This window comes from Dromiciops gliroides, chromosome 3 (assembly GCF_019393635.1).
Source record: "Dromiciops gliroides isolate mDroGli1 chromosome 3, mDroGli1.pri, whole genome shotgun sequence".
Lineage (NCBI taxonomy): Eukaryota > Metazoa > Chordata > Mammalia > Microbiotheria > Microbiotheriidae > Dromiciops > Dromiciops gliroides.
The window spans coordinates 100,400,576-100,415,880 of NC_057863.1; positions in this window are offsets into that span (position 1 = coordinate 100,400,576).

Below are 15,305 nucleotides of genomic sequence, written 5' to 3' on the forward strand. Positions count from 1 at the left end.
TTCTTTTATTATCACCTCTAATTATGAATTGTTTTCCTTTTGCTATTTTTCTTTTAATCTTTTTTAAAATGGATTTGCCATGTTTGAGTAATATGTATTATAATTTTAAAATAATATATCCAATATATGACTTAATTTTCAATATAATCTGATTGTATGTCCATCTGGACATAGAGCTCAGCCTTCAATCTCCTTTACTGAGGATTTAAGTGATATATTGTTAAGGTTCTAGTTTTGAAAATAGGCTTGATAAAATATTTCTCATTACTTTAAAATTTGAGAGACAGTGAAGGATAGAAGGTCCTTGTGTACTATCTTTCACGGTCATGAAGAGTCAGATATGATTGAATTACTGATAAAACAAAAAACAAATTTTAGAAATTTTCAATTATTCCATTTAAGTTTTCAGTATTTCGGGAATATAATCTAGTGTATCCCATTTGGATACTATTTTAATTCCTCTTTACAAGTTGGGAATTTTTTTTAATTTTGGCAATTTTAATTTTCCTATTTCTCATTTTAAAAATAAATTAGTTAATGAATCTTGTATTTGGGATTTCTCTGATCCCTGCCTTCTTCCTAAAAGAAGGTAAGCTCTCAATTTCATTAAATGATTTCTTAAAATTTTGTGTTGTCTTTAATTTCAGAATTTATATACACACACACATATTTGTTAATTTGAGATTTTAATTTGTTGATTTTCAAGGTTTTTTAGTTGCTTGCTCAATTCATTGTTTTTTTCTTTCCCAATTATTAATATAAATTTTCCATAATTAATTTTGCTTGAAAAGTGAATTAGCTGCTCCTATAAAGTTGTTATACTATTTCAGTGTCATAATTTGTTTGATATTTGTTTCTATGATTTCTTTATTTAAACCAACCATATTTTAGGATTGTAATGTTTACTCTTTAAGAATATTTGTTAAAATGTTAAAATTAATTGTATTTTATTTTCTATTGAACTCTAAAATTATATTTAATATTTCTGATGTTCACTGTAACTGTTTTTATGCTTTTGCACAATACATTTTAAAAGAGGCCATATTAAGTAAAGAAATATGTTTATCCCTTAATAATTTCATTCAGTAATGACCATCTATATAATATATATATGTATATATATATATATATAAAATCTATCCGTCATTGACCTTTTTGTCATTATTATGTTAATTTTATCTACATCTGAAATGAAAACAAAGATAAATTCTCAAAAATAGTTGTATTGCCAATTTTCTTTGCATTTTCTTTGTTTTTCATTTAAGAACTTATGCTAAAGAGCATTTATGTACATATAGAATTTATATTATTTTATTGTCTTTTTATCTTTAATTTGTTGTACCTTTCATCATACTCTTATTTTCCAACATATATCCTTTAACCATGTATTTTTTTTACAATTACCTTGGGAAAAATCATGATTACCACAATTTTTTAAAAATTCAATTTAGGCATAATCAATTCTATTTCAACAACTCATCTTATTTGTAAAACTTAATCTCAATTATATTTATTGTAAACAAATTACTTTAGGTCTTGTATTCTAATCCACTATCACTACCTTACATTATATGGGCAAATTTATCGCATTAATGTTTAGGATAACTTATTCCCTTGAACACACACAACCATCTATGTATCTATGTATATATCTATGCATCTATCATCTATCTATCTGTTTTATGACATGTATATTTAAATTTTTGAGTTCCAAATAATATCTCCCCTCCCCTTTCTCCTCTGCCCTTCCTGAGATGATAAATAACCTTATATAGGATATACATGTGCAATGTTGTAAAACATTTCCATATTTGTCATTTTGTATAAGACTTGACTAAAAGAAAAAGAAACAAAGAAAGGAACAAAGAAAGTGATAAATAGCATGCTTCATTTTGTATTCAATAGATATTAACTCTTTTTTTTTTTTCTGTAGATGTATAGTATGCCTCAATGTTAGTCCTTTGGGATTATCTTGGATCATTGTATTGCTGATAATAGCTATGTTATTCACAATTCTTCATCTAACAATATTATTGTTATTGTGTACAAAGATCCCTGGTTCTGTTCACATTCATCAGTTCACATAAATCTCTCCAGGTTTCTCTGAAATATATTTTTTAATGATAAAAGTATTTTATTAGCTTCCAATTACTTGTAAAGATACTTTTCAACATTTGTTTTTAAAAGATTTCTAGTTCCAAATTTTTCTCCCTTCCTCCCTTCCCTCCCGCCTCACCAAGACAGAAAGCAATCTGATATAGGTTATATATGTGCAATCAGATTAAATATATTTCTGCATTATGTTCTAAAAGAAGAATCAGAACAAAAGGGAAAAACCTCAAAAAAGAAACTAAATAACAACAAAAAAAGTAGAAACAGTATGGTTCAATCTGTATCCAGATTTCACAGTGTTTTTTGTTTTGTTTTGTTTTGTATTGTTTTGTTTTTCTGGATATGGAGAACCTTTTCTATCATGAGTTCTTTGAAACTGTTTTGGACTGTTGCACTTCTGAGAAGGGCCAAGTCTATCACCATTGTTCATCACACAATGTTACTGTTACTGTGTACACTGTTCTCCTGCTTCTGCTCCTCTCAGTCAGAATAAGTTCATGTAAGTCCTTCTAGGTTTCTCAGAATTCCTCCTGTTCATCATTTCTTACAGCACAATTTTATTACATTACATTCATATACCACAACTTTTTCAGCCATTCCCCAATTGATGGGCATTCCCTCAATTTCCAATTCTTTGCCACCACAAATAGAGCTGCTATAAATACTTTTGTACATGTGGGTACTTTCCCCATTTTTTATGATCTCTTTGGGATACAGACCTAGAAGTGATATTACTTCTTCCAATGATATGTACAGTCTCATACACCCTTTGGGCATAGTTCCAAATTGCTCTCCAGAATGGTTGGATCCATTCACAAATCCACTAACCATGCATTAGTGTTCCAAATTTTTTCACAGCTTCTCCAACATTGATTATTTTCCTTTTTGTCATATTAGCCAATCTGATAGGTATGAGATGGTACCTCAGAGTTGTTTTAATTTACATTTCTCTAATCAATAATTATTTAGAGCATTTTTTCATATGGTAATAGATAGCTTTGATTTCTTCATCTGAAAGCTTCCTTTTCATATCCTTTGACCATTTCCCAATTGGGGAATGTATCTGAAATAATTTTTATAGTACAATAATATTCCATTACAAAATGTGTAAATATATATATATATATATATGTATGTATATGTGTGTATGTATATGTACATATATACACACATTTATACATATATATTTGTGTATTTGTGTGTATACAAATATATATAATGATTTTACAATGTGTATACAATCATTTTATACATACTTCCATGTATCAGTTCTTTCTCATTTTTTTACTGCAAATCATCTTGTTTTGCCTTTTATTAACCATATTGCAATACTTTCTTTCTCTTATGATATTTGATGCAGTATTTTGTATTTTCTCTGTAGTTCCTTATTCATTTAATTTACTGTTCTTTTTGCTTGTACTATTTACCTTTTTGATTGAGATGTTTAGGAGTTTGGTTATCATATATCTGGTTATCCTAAATGCAGAGATTCTTTCTCATCATGACGAGTGGACACTATTTTCACTTTTTCATCATTTGTCAATGGTTCTGGTTAATTATCTTTTAGTGATTCCTTAAAAAACAGCACAGAAGGGTTGTTGTTGCTGTTATTGTAGGGATAAGGGTGGATTTGATGTGTGTCATGGCTCTTTTTGTCTTGTTTTCCAAGTCAAATTTTATTTTCCCTAGTATAGTCCTTGTAGCCATTAGCACAAGAAGCAACTATTATGGAAAAGGGGCCAGACATCTCTATAAAGCAATAACTGCCTACTAAGTACATACAGGTAAGTCAGTATAGTCAAAGCATCAAGGCTCTCTAAGGAAAATAAGTGAAATATATTTCACTCAAGTCATTCTACTATCACCTTAAGCAACAGTTTATTAATGGAGATAAGCCAAGCACTTGAGCCCCCAAACTGAAGGATTATTCATATCACCTAGACCAAAAACCTATTTCCATCCCATACCCCATAGCCATCACCCAGGTAATCAATCTGTGTATAGATGAGAACTACAAAATGCTTCACTAGGAGTGGCAGCCTCTACCTCCTAAGTAAACAAAACTTTTGAAGACCTGGGGAGAAAGAAGTCCTTACTGCCAAAATCTTGGCCCATTCAAATGACTTAGTATCAATAATAAGCAAAGTTCTAGCTTTAGTAATAACATACAAACCCTAAGATATGTATACATACATACATATGTACATACATACATACATATCCTAAGGTCCTTGAGATCTTTTCTTCCAACATAAAATTGAAACACTTTAAATATTTTGTTGTCCATCAACCATTCATTCATTCACTCATTTTTTCTAATAGCTACCTAATGTATTCTAATTTTGTTGTTCTGTCTTTCTTTTAATATGTCTTATTTTACCATTTTATTTGCAGCTCTCTTGGTTCCTTTCTATTTTTCAGGTCATTCTCTACTTGAATATTTTTCTATCCTTTGTTGTGGTTATTTATTTTCCCTCCAAATTGTTAAGAAATTTAATGTCATTTTTTATTCTTGTTTCAATTCTTCATTTATTTCTTCCAACACATTTTTTATTCCCCTAAAATTTTGTCTATAAGTAACATGGAATTATTTTATTCATTTTTTTTAATCTTGGGATTCTCTTAATTTCTACTATTCCTTTAAGGCCTTATGGGTTTTCTTCTTGTTCATTTCTACAGACTCTTGAATCTTAAAGGTTTTACCCTATTTCCCTTTTTTTTGCTCTTCTTTTTAGTTAAAATAAAAGATATCAAAAGGTATAGTAAAGCAAATCAAATTTTTATCTAGATCTCTGTATGTAGGTATCTATGTACACACATGTATATGTATATATGTATTATTCCAAATATTTAGACTAATCCTTTTCTGTAAGTAGATGGGTAGCATATTTTATCATTAATCCTCTTGAACTCTTTTTGGTATTTGCCTTGATCATGGTTCTTGATTTGTTAAACTTTGAGATCTTATTTCTTATTGTATAAATTATTCTCCTACTTCTAGCCATTTCATTCTGTCAGTTCATAGGAACATTCTCAGGTTTGTCTGAAAGTATTTCTTTTGTCTTTCCTTACTAGACAACAATATTCCATTGTATTCATATGCAACTATTTGTCTAGCTATTCCCCAATGGGGGGGGGTACCCAATTCGTTTCCAATTTTTTGCCACTATAGTTTCTGCTCTTTATTTCTCACTTTACTTATCTTTGCAGGTGCTTAAGTTGTTTTTCTATTCTCTCATTACAGGACCTGAGATGGGAATTGAGTGTAAATAGCCAAACTGAGTTTTGTCACTATTCTGAAGTAGGGTAGCCAAGAAGCCTAACACATGATATCCTCTTTACTCTGTCTTCACCAGTAAACTGTATTTTGGACATGTATTTAAAGATACAGGCTTGTGATGACTAAGTTTGGGGTTCTTAACTTTAGGTGGTCTGGTTATATCCTTGTATTATAATTCAGTTTTTAGCACTTAGTATACTTTCAAATTTGGCATTATGAAGAGATAGGACTGTTTTTAATGAGCAATTAACTCTTTGTATGGTAAGTGTGACAAGTTTCTTTACAGCTATTAAATTATCAGATGTATTTGATAAATACTTAGGCCACTAGCAATGGAGTGCCCTGCTCTGGCTCCACATGAACTAGATCTGTGAGACCTTAAATTATTTTGTTCTTTTCCTATTGGAAAGTTCTTGACAGTGATAGTGTATAATTTATCCACTAACTCCAATGTTTTCACCTCTTTCATTTACCATCCCATGTAAATCTCTTAGAATTGACTAGCCAGAATAGGCATCAAATAGCAATTCAAAAATATCTTGCTACTCCAATATATTTACTAATATATTAAATATATTTACTAGTATATTAGTATATTAAACAGAGAAAGAGAGGAGGATGGACTTTTGCAAAAGTTGGTGACATGAAACATCTCCAGAACAATAGAAAACCATATAAAATTAAGAAAGGTATTAATTGATCCTGATAAATGGCGTCAAAAATTCTTATTCATGGAATTCATCTTACCTATATAGAATGGTTAGAGCCATGTAGACAACCATGCAATTGACAAAGTTAGGCTTTTAAAAACTTCAAATAAATATAGAAAGCACACTTTTTTTACTTTTATAGCCTATATTCTTGAAGTGGAATTTAGAGTGGCTTTGATTCCTCATATTAAGTGATGTACAAAGAGGAATATTCAATTTTTCATTCCACATACTATCTATATTCCCTTGGACAACTAAGTAACTTAGCTGCCCTGGGCCTCAGTTTCTTCTTCTATCAAACAAGGGCATTAGACTAGGTGGCTTTTGAGATCTTCATTTCTCATTATTTAATGAGATTTTTGCAAGCTTGCCATATCTAAAGTTCTTGACCTAACCAAAGTATCCTTAAAGCCTAAAAGAGTTAGGACATATATTTATCATTTATCATATGCAATTCACTGTTCTAGGGGCTAATGGATACAAAGAACATATCTTTAGGGTATAGCTTGTGTCATGGGTGAAAAAGGTGGGGGTCCTTAGGTATGTCTCTGTAAATAATTACACTCTCATACACAGTCCAATTAGAATTAAAATGGTCTTTCATTTGGTGCAAGATAAAGTGACCTAGTGGGAAGTCAAAGACCCCCCAGGGAGAAGGTGGTTTAGAAACATCTTCCTCCAGGGACAGCTAGGTGGTACAGTGGATAGAGCACCGGCTCTGGAATCAGGAGTACCTGAGTTCAAATCCGGTCTCAGACACTTAACACTTACTAGCTGTGTGACCCTGGGCAAGTCACTTAACCCCAATTGCCTCACTAAAAAAAAAAAATAATAATTAATTTTAAAAAAGAAAAAAAAAGAAACATCCTCCTCCAAGAACAGAAGGAAGGCAAAACTTTTTATAGAGGATAGATGGGGTATCCACTTGAAAATGAAAAGTTCCTTTTTGGGGTAGGGAGTGGAAAGCCTAGATGATTGTCATATTCCTGAGAGTAGAGGGAACTTTTTTAAATGATGGCCTCTACCTTTGGGGTTATCCCTGTTTCCTAGATCCATTCAGGTAGTAGCCACACCTAAATGACTTTCCTGCTATAGAATCTTATCTCTCCTTACTTCTTAGGAGTGTCTGTCCTGATATCTAGTTGGTCAGTCTAAACTTTAATAATCCCTTGATTCCTACATATGTCTATCCTGTTATTTGATCATCTTTTGATTTTGCTTCTCCCAGGAGAAACTTCTTCCAAGTTATCCTAAGCCTCATGTCAACTTGTAATTAGTAAATACCATTTTATTTTTAAAGCTTTTTAAAATTGTTTTTATCAATAATAGGTTGAGAAAAGATCAGACTTGTAAGGAAGATGGTGGAGAGAACCTAGGAAATTGCCTGAGCTCTCCTGAGTTTCCCTCAGAAACAACATTAAATCAAGCCTCTAAACAGATTCTAGAGCTACGGAATCTACAGAAAGAGAGAGACGCAATCTTTAAACTTGAGATAATTTAGAAGACTCCCTATAGGGAAGTAGAAGAGTAAGAGGAAAAGAGGGGGTCACTGATAGAAGGGAGGGTAGAAGCAGGAAAGGAAAGGGAAAAGAAAAGGGAGGGGGACTGATAAAAAGGAGGGCAGATTGAGGGAGGCAGTAGTTAGAAACAAAAATAATAGGTTGATATATAAAATATATAAAATATTTTACTATTCTATCCTATCCAAAAGATTTTCTAGAGGAAGAGAGGGGAAGGATCTCTTTTGATTCAGATCTATTTATTTAATAAAATAAAATAGTTATTGAAAATCTATCTTCCATCCTAAATGCTGAAACTCAGGCATTGCCTTCCACTTGAAGCCTTTCATAGGCCCCTCAAATGTTCTTCCTCTCTAACTACCTTATATTTGTCTGTCCTACTATAGATATATAGTACTTTTAATCTTTGTACACACATATATACATATATGTGCATTGCCTCCGAGAATGTAATTAATTGACATGAGGCATTGTTCTATTGTTTTTATTTGAATTCTCTCCTGGAACACAATATCTATCATAGAGTAGGCATCGACTGTGTTCTTGTTGACTTCTTGATCGATAATAATACAATAGCTGTTTCTATTGTTAATATTAAAATTAGAAACATAGAAATGAAAAAGTAGAATAATTCACATATAGATCCAGTAGAAGAATCTGTGTGGATTCAGTTTCTTGTGTTTGCCACAATACCATGTGATTTCCTATTTGATAACTACTGGGTCCCCTCATCTTCTGTGAGTTAATGTTTGTTTGTCAACTGAAATCTGGTGTCAGAATCAAGAATATCTGGGTTCAAATATTATCTCATATATGCTGATTTTATCACCCTGGGCAATTTGCCTAACTTCTCATTGTCCCAATTAGACTTCCAGAACTACAAATGGCAGAACAGATATTTAAAAACTTCATTGTTAGAAAGAATTTACTCCCTAATAGCTGTCTTTATGATTGAATTCACAGGTCAGATATAAAAACAAAACCAAAAATTACATACACACACATACATATACACATATACATATACATACACTTACATAAATACATACATATATATGTATGCATGTATGTATATATCATTGTATTTAAAACTCCACAGTTTGGTGGATCTTAATTAGTTTGGATTCTTTCACTTGCCAATTTGACATACAGCCTTCTATTCCCCTTTCTCACTGCCTTTGAAATAAAATCAAAGTATTCATTTCTGAGTTTCACCCTTTTATGTTATTTGGGATCTGGTCAGTATTCTGATAACTATCTGCTTTACTTCTTCATATACTAACAAAGAAATCTGGATGAGATCTCTAGCCTTTTTTTTTTTTTAACAAAATTAAAAAAGAAAAGCATATACTGCCACGTTCAAAGGATTTGTCAGTTTAAAGATGTCTCAACTGAACCAAGAACAGATTAGGGACAACTTTTTTTCCTAAGAGACAGATGGATGGACAAGATGATTTGGGGGGACTTGAGAATTTTCTGAATCACTTTCACCTCATCTTCTAATTTGCTCCTCTGTTCTTCCAAAACATTCAAGCTGTTCATGGAATTCCATTACCTGTCCCCAATCGTCATCTCCAGATGGTTTTCTCACCATGCTTTCACAACTATTTTAAACTCCCTTCAAACTGGGCTACTAGATGTATCCACTTCTGTTTCCTTGTACGTGTTGTTCCCTTTGCCAAAAACAATCCTTATTTCTGCCTTCATAAATGCTACTTATACTTCAAATTCACTGTCTCCATGACTCCTTTCCTAACTGTTTCCATTGGTAGTAATTTTTTTCCTCATTTCCTCTGAATTACTGTAATACTTTTATCAGTACCTTTTATGATACTTATCACATTGGATTGTAATTATTGAAATTTAGTTCTTCATTTCCTCTTCTCAATTGCCATGTAAGGAATTGGGTAAGCACAGATTAGCATTGCAAAGAATTGAGTAGCCTTCTTAACCAACTAAATGGAGAAGTCCCTTTAAACTCAAAACTCATGTCAATTTATATCCTTCACTTAACCTACTGTTATTTGCATATAGTAAGTAGATACTTCATTTGTTTTTTGAAACCCCATATTTTCTTCTACTTAATTTTCTAATCTTATACTTATCATTGGTTTTTCTTCCATATCTCACAAGCTTGCCTTTAACAACTTCCTTGAAACACACACATACACGGGGCAGCGAGGTGGCACAGTGGATAGAGCACTGGCCCTGGAGTCAGGAGTACCTGAGTTCAAATCCGGCCTCAGACACTTAACACTTACTAGCTGTGTGACCCTGGGCAAGTCACTTAACCCCAATTGCCTCACTAAAAAACAAACAAACAACAACAAAAAAAAACCACACACACACACACAAATAATATCTAATCTTTTATATTTCATTAAATGATATCATAAATAATGTAATTTTCAAGTGTAATAGTTGAAGAACGGACAAGGAAATGTTTAAGTTCATAGCTTATTATATTCTTGTTTGTGTTCAGTTATTTCATTCATGTCTAACTTTTCATGACCCCATTTGAGATTTTCCTAGCAAAGATAAAAGTGGTTCGCTTCCCCAGATCATTTTACAGATGAGGAAACTGACACAAATATGGTTAAGTGACATTTATGCTCAATGTCATGGTGGGGGCAAGAAGATGTTTCCATCAATCTCCCTGGTACTCCTTCACTTTGTAAGTATCTGTCCCCAATAAAGCTGACTTGTTTTACTATTTTTTGTGACATCTATATGTTTCCTTACACTAAACTTTTGGCCTTTTGAACTTCCATGAGTAGGTATTAAGAAAAGCACAGGCTTAACTCACACATGGGGAAATTTGTTACCTAATAGGATATTTGGGACAAGGAAATAGAATGAATAGGAAGAGGAAGCAGGGATATAGCTAAATTATAATCACTAGAAAGATGAAGATACAGTCACATCACCAAAAGGATAAGATATATCTGTGAATGGGGATGCATCTAGTACCTGACCTCCAAGCTGAGGTCAGTGAAATAAGAGGTTCAAAGATTCATTGATATGTGCCCCTCTTGACCTGGCCAAAAGGTTCTTCAAAGGCTTTCATCATTCATGAATGTGGAATACATATTATACATTTCATGGCACAATAAAGATTCAAAACAAAGCAGATGAGGGCTAGGAGTTAAATAGGAAGGATTTGTATGCCTCACTAGTTTCCATCTCTGATGTCACCAACAGGGAACTGTCTACCTTTGGCAAAGCAATAAAACAATAAATGTGTATTAAGTAATTATTATGTACCAGGATCTGTGCTAAGTGTTGAGGATATTAAATAGCAAAGCAAAACAAACGAACAAACAAACAAGCAAACAACAACAAAAGATATTGCTTTCCCTCAGGGAGTTTACAATCTGGGACTGGGGACAACATGCAAACAAATATATACAAAGCAATCTGTATAATGGATAAATAGGAAATAATTAATTGAGAGAAAATATTAGAAGTCAGAAAGTTGGGGAAAAGTTTCCTGTAAAAGATGGGATTTAAATGAGACTGAAATGAAGCCAAGTATGCCAGTAGGTGGAGTTGATGAGAAAGAGCAATCTAAGCATGAGGAGAGCCACAAAAGATGTCAGAAGCTGAGAGATGGAGTGTCTTGTTCATGGACCATCCAGGAGTCTAGCATCATTAGATCAGAGACTACATGTCAGGGATAAAAATGTCAGAAGTTTGGAAAGGTTAGGAGGAGGCTCAGTCATTAAATACCCCATTGTGAAAGAAAACAGAAAACAGAAAAAAAAAATAAAACAACAAAGTTTTAAAAAGTATGCTTCAATCTGTATTCAAACACAACCAGTTCTTTGTCTGGATATGGTTAGCCTTTTTCATCATAAATCACTCAATTGTATTGCTAAGGATAGCTATGTCATTCATAGCTGATCATCTTACAATATTGCTGGGTTTTTTTGTACACAGTATATTTCACTTTGCATGAGCTCATGTAAGAGTTTCCAGGTTTCTCTGAGAGCATCCTGCTCATCATTTTTTATAGCACAATAATATTCCATTATAATCATATACCACAATTTGTTCAGGCATTCACAAATTAATGGCCATCCCCTCAATTTTCCATTCTTTGTCACTAGAAATGTGCTGCTATTCATATTTTTGTATATATAGGTTCTTTTCCTTTTTTAAAATCTATTTTTGGATAAAGACCTAGTAGTGGTATTTCTTGTTTTAAAGCCCTCTAGACATGGTTCAAAACTGATCTGCAGCATGGTTGAATCAGTTCACAACTCCAATAACAGTGCATTAATATTTCATTTATCCCACATTTCCTATAATATTTACTGTTTACCAGGTATGCAGTAGTACCTCAGAATTGTTTCCAATTACATTTCTCCAATCAATAGTGATTTAGAGCAATTTTTAAATATGGCTATGGATAGCTTTAATTGCTTCATCTGAAAACTTCATATCTTTTGATCATTTATTAATTGGGGAATGTCTCTTATTTTTATAAATTTGACTCAGTTTTCTATGTTTGAGATATGAGGCCTATATCAGAGAAACTCACTTCAATTTTTTCCCCCACTCTTACTATTCCTGACTATATTTCCATCCATTCAACTACTCTCTCCATTTATGTTATTTTTTCTCTCATTTCACTCTGTCCTTTCTCAAAAGTATGTTGATTGTGACTACCCCCTTGCTCATTCTGCCCTCCTTTCTGTCATAGCTCTTCTTCTCCTAGCCCCTTCCCCTCCTACTTTCCTGAATGCTAAGATAGAGTTCTTTACCAAATTGAGTATGTATGTTATTTCCTCATTGAGGGTAAAATTCACTCAGTCCCCCTCAACTTCCCCATATTTTACTCTGGAAAAGCTTTTTCTTGCATCTTTTATGTGAAATAATTTAGCTCATTCCATCTCTGTCTTCCCCTCTCTCTCAGTGTATTCCTCCCTCACCCCCTTAATTAAATATATCTAACCCTAACCCTTCACATTTAACTTACATCTGGGCTCTCTGTCTATATATGTTCCTTCCAATGGTCTTGGAATGACCTAATACTATCATCTTCCCATATAGGAATGTAAACAGCTTAACCTTATTGAGTCCATTATGATTTCCTTTTCCTGTTTAGCTTTTTATGTTTCTCTTCAGTCTTGCATTTCAATGTAAAATTTTCTATTTAGCCCCAGTATTTTGATCAAAAATGCATGAAAGACCTCTGTTTCATTGTATATCACCCCCTCCCCCCAAAGGATTATACTCAGTTTTTTTAGGTAGGTGATTCTTGATTGTAATGCCAGTTCCTTTGTCATCCAGAATATCATCTCCTATGCCCTTTTTTTTTTTTTTTTTATGGTTAGGCAACTGGGGTTAAGTGACTTTCCCAGGATCACACAGCCAATAAATTGTCAAGTGTCTGAGGCCGGATTTGAACTCAGGTCCTCCTGACTCCAGGGCCAGTGCTCTATTCACTGCACCACTGTGAGGGCCAAAATTCGATACACGGAGAGTTATTTGGGTGACTTGCCTTAATAGATATTTCTCCCAGGCCAATAAAAAAGGAGCCTCTAAGTTTTAGTTCACAAAAGGATCAGATTTTATTACTTGAGAATTAAACAACAAAGGTGAAACTAATAAAAATCAAAGATAAGGAAATAGGAAAATATAAATACAGATAAATATTCTTAAGTCTAAGTTTAATGTATTCACTGCCCAGACCATTGCCAATTAAGCTAGTTCAAACAAATTTAGGGTTTTCCATAATAACTCACCAAACCTCAAAGTCTACAGTTGCTCACGCTGCCAGGAAAACCAACATGTCACCACAAGGGGAATCGCCAGACAGAGAGTGAACACACCAACAGCACAAGGGCCAAGAAGGAAAATACTAAGTTCCAGAAGATGCCTAGCATTCTGGAAGCAGCCTGCCTCCCTTCAGGGAGTGTTCAATCTCCCTCTCCCAAAAGGGGAGGTCCTTCAAAAACTGCCTTTCTGAGCTCAGTAGCATATGTAACCTCGGGATGGGCCATGTGTGGCCCCTCCCAAATGAGTTAGCTAAAAACAGGAATATTAATCTTTACCACAAATAATTTTTACCACATTCCCCCCCCCTTTGTTTCTTTGGCAAACCCGCATGGGTATACCAAGATATAATACCCTATGCTAGCAAACAATATGTTAATATCAATATAGAAAAAGGAGAGAGAAAAATTTTGTCCAGAGGGGCGGTCCCTCATGAACCAACACTTTGACACTGGCCTTGCAGAGGAAGGGCCTTTGCAGAGAGTACATGTTACAGATGGTGTATATAATAACAGAACGAAAAAACAACAAAATAAAACCATTCATTTAAAGTCTCTGAGCTGCCCCTACCCTGCCCTCTTATCCTTTAATGCAGAAGCTGCTAAATGTTGTGCAATCCTGTCCACAGTACTTGAATTGGTTCTTTCTGGCTGCTTGTGACATTTTCTCCTTTAGCTGGAAGCTCTGAAATGTGGCTTAATATTTCTGGGAATTTTGATTTTCGTATCTCTTTCAGTGGATTCTTTCAATTTCTACTTTATCCTCTGGTTCTAGAATATCAGGGCAGTTTTCCTTGATAATTTCTTGAAAGATGATGTCTAGCCTCTTTTAAATCATGGCTTTCAGGTAGTCAAATATATATTTTTTTAAATAATAAACACATTTATAGTTTTAAATTCCAGTTTTTATCCTTCTTTCCTTTCCTTCCCTTACCTCTCCCTGAGACAATAAGCAATAAAATAAGGATTATACATATGCAATTATATAAAACATTACCATATAAGTCATTTTGTACAAGAAAACTTAAGTAAAAGAAAAAATGTTTAAATTAGCTCTCTTGGATCTATTTTTCAGGTCAGTTGTTGTTGTTGTTCTTGTTGTTTTCCAGTTATATATTTCATATTATTTCTATCTTTTTTCATTCTTTTGATTTTTTTATTGTTTCTTGATTTTTCATAAAGTCATTAGTTTTCATTGAACAATTCTCATTTATAAGTAATTATTTTCTTCAGGGAGCTTTTGTACCTCCTTTTCTATTTGGCCAATTTTGCTTTCAAGGCTTTTTGTTCTTCTTTTAGCATTTGGCATAATCTATTTTTAAGGTGTTATTTTATACATTTTTTTTTTTTTGGTCTCCATTACCAGGCTATTGACTTTTTTTCATGATATTCTTATATGACTCTCATTTCTCATTCCAATTTTTCTTCTACTTCTCTTACTTGATTTTCAAAATCCTTTGTGAGCTTTTCGAAGGCATGAGACCATTAATATTTCTTTTGGAGCATTTGGATGTTGGAGCCTTGACTTCGTTATCTTCTTCAGAGTATATGTTTTGATCCTTTTTGTCAACATATTAACTTTCTATGGTCAAATCTTTTTCTTATGTTTTCTCACTTTCCTAGCCCATTTCTTGACTTTTAATTCTTTGTTAAAATAGGGCTCAGCTTCCAGGGTGGAAAGCCCACTGTCTCAAACTTTAGGGGTTTTATGCAGCTGTTTTCAGAGATACTTCCAGGGGCCTATAAGTTTTGAGTTCTTCCAAAGTGGTATGATTTAAGCAGAGGCATTTTTACTCCTCTCCTGTCCTGTTCTGTGGTCTGGAATTGACCAAAAGCACACTTTTTTTGGCCTGGAAATGTGAAGGGGGTTCTTGATCAATTGCAGCCACAAACTCTATTGCAC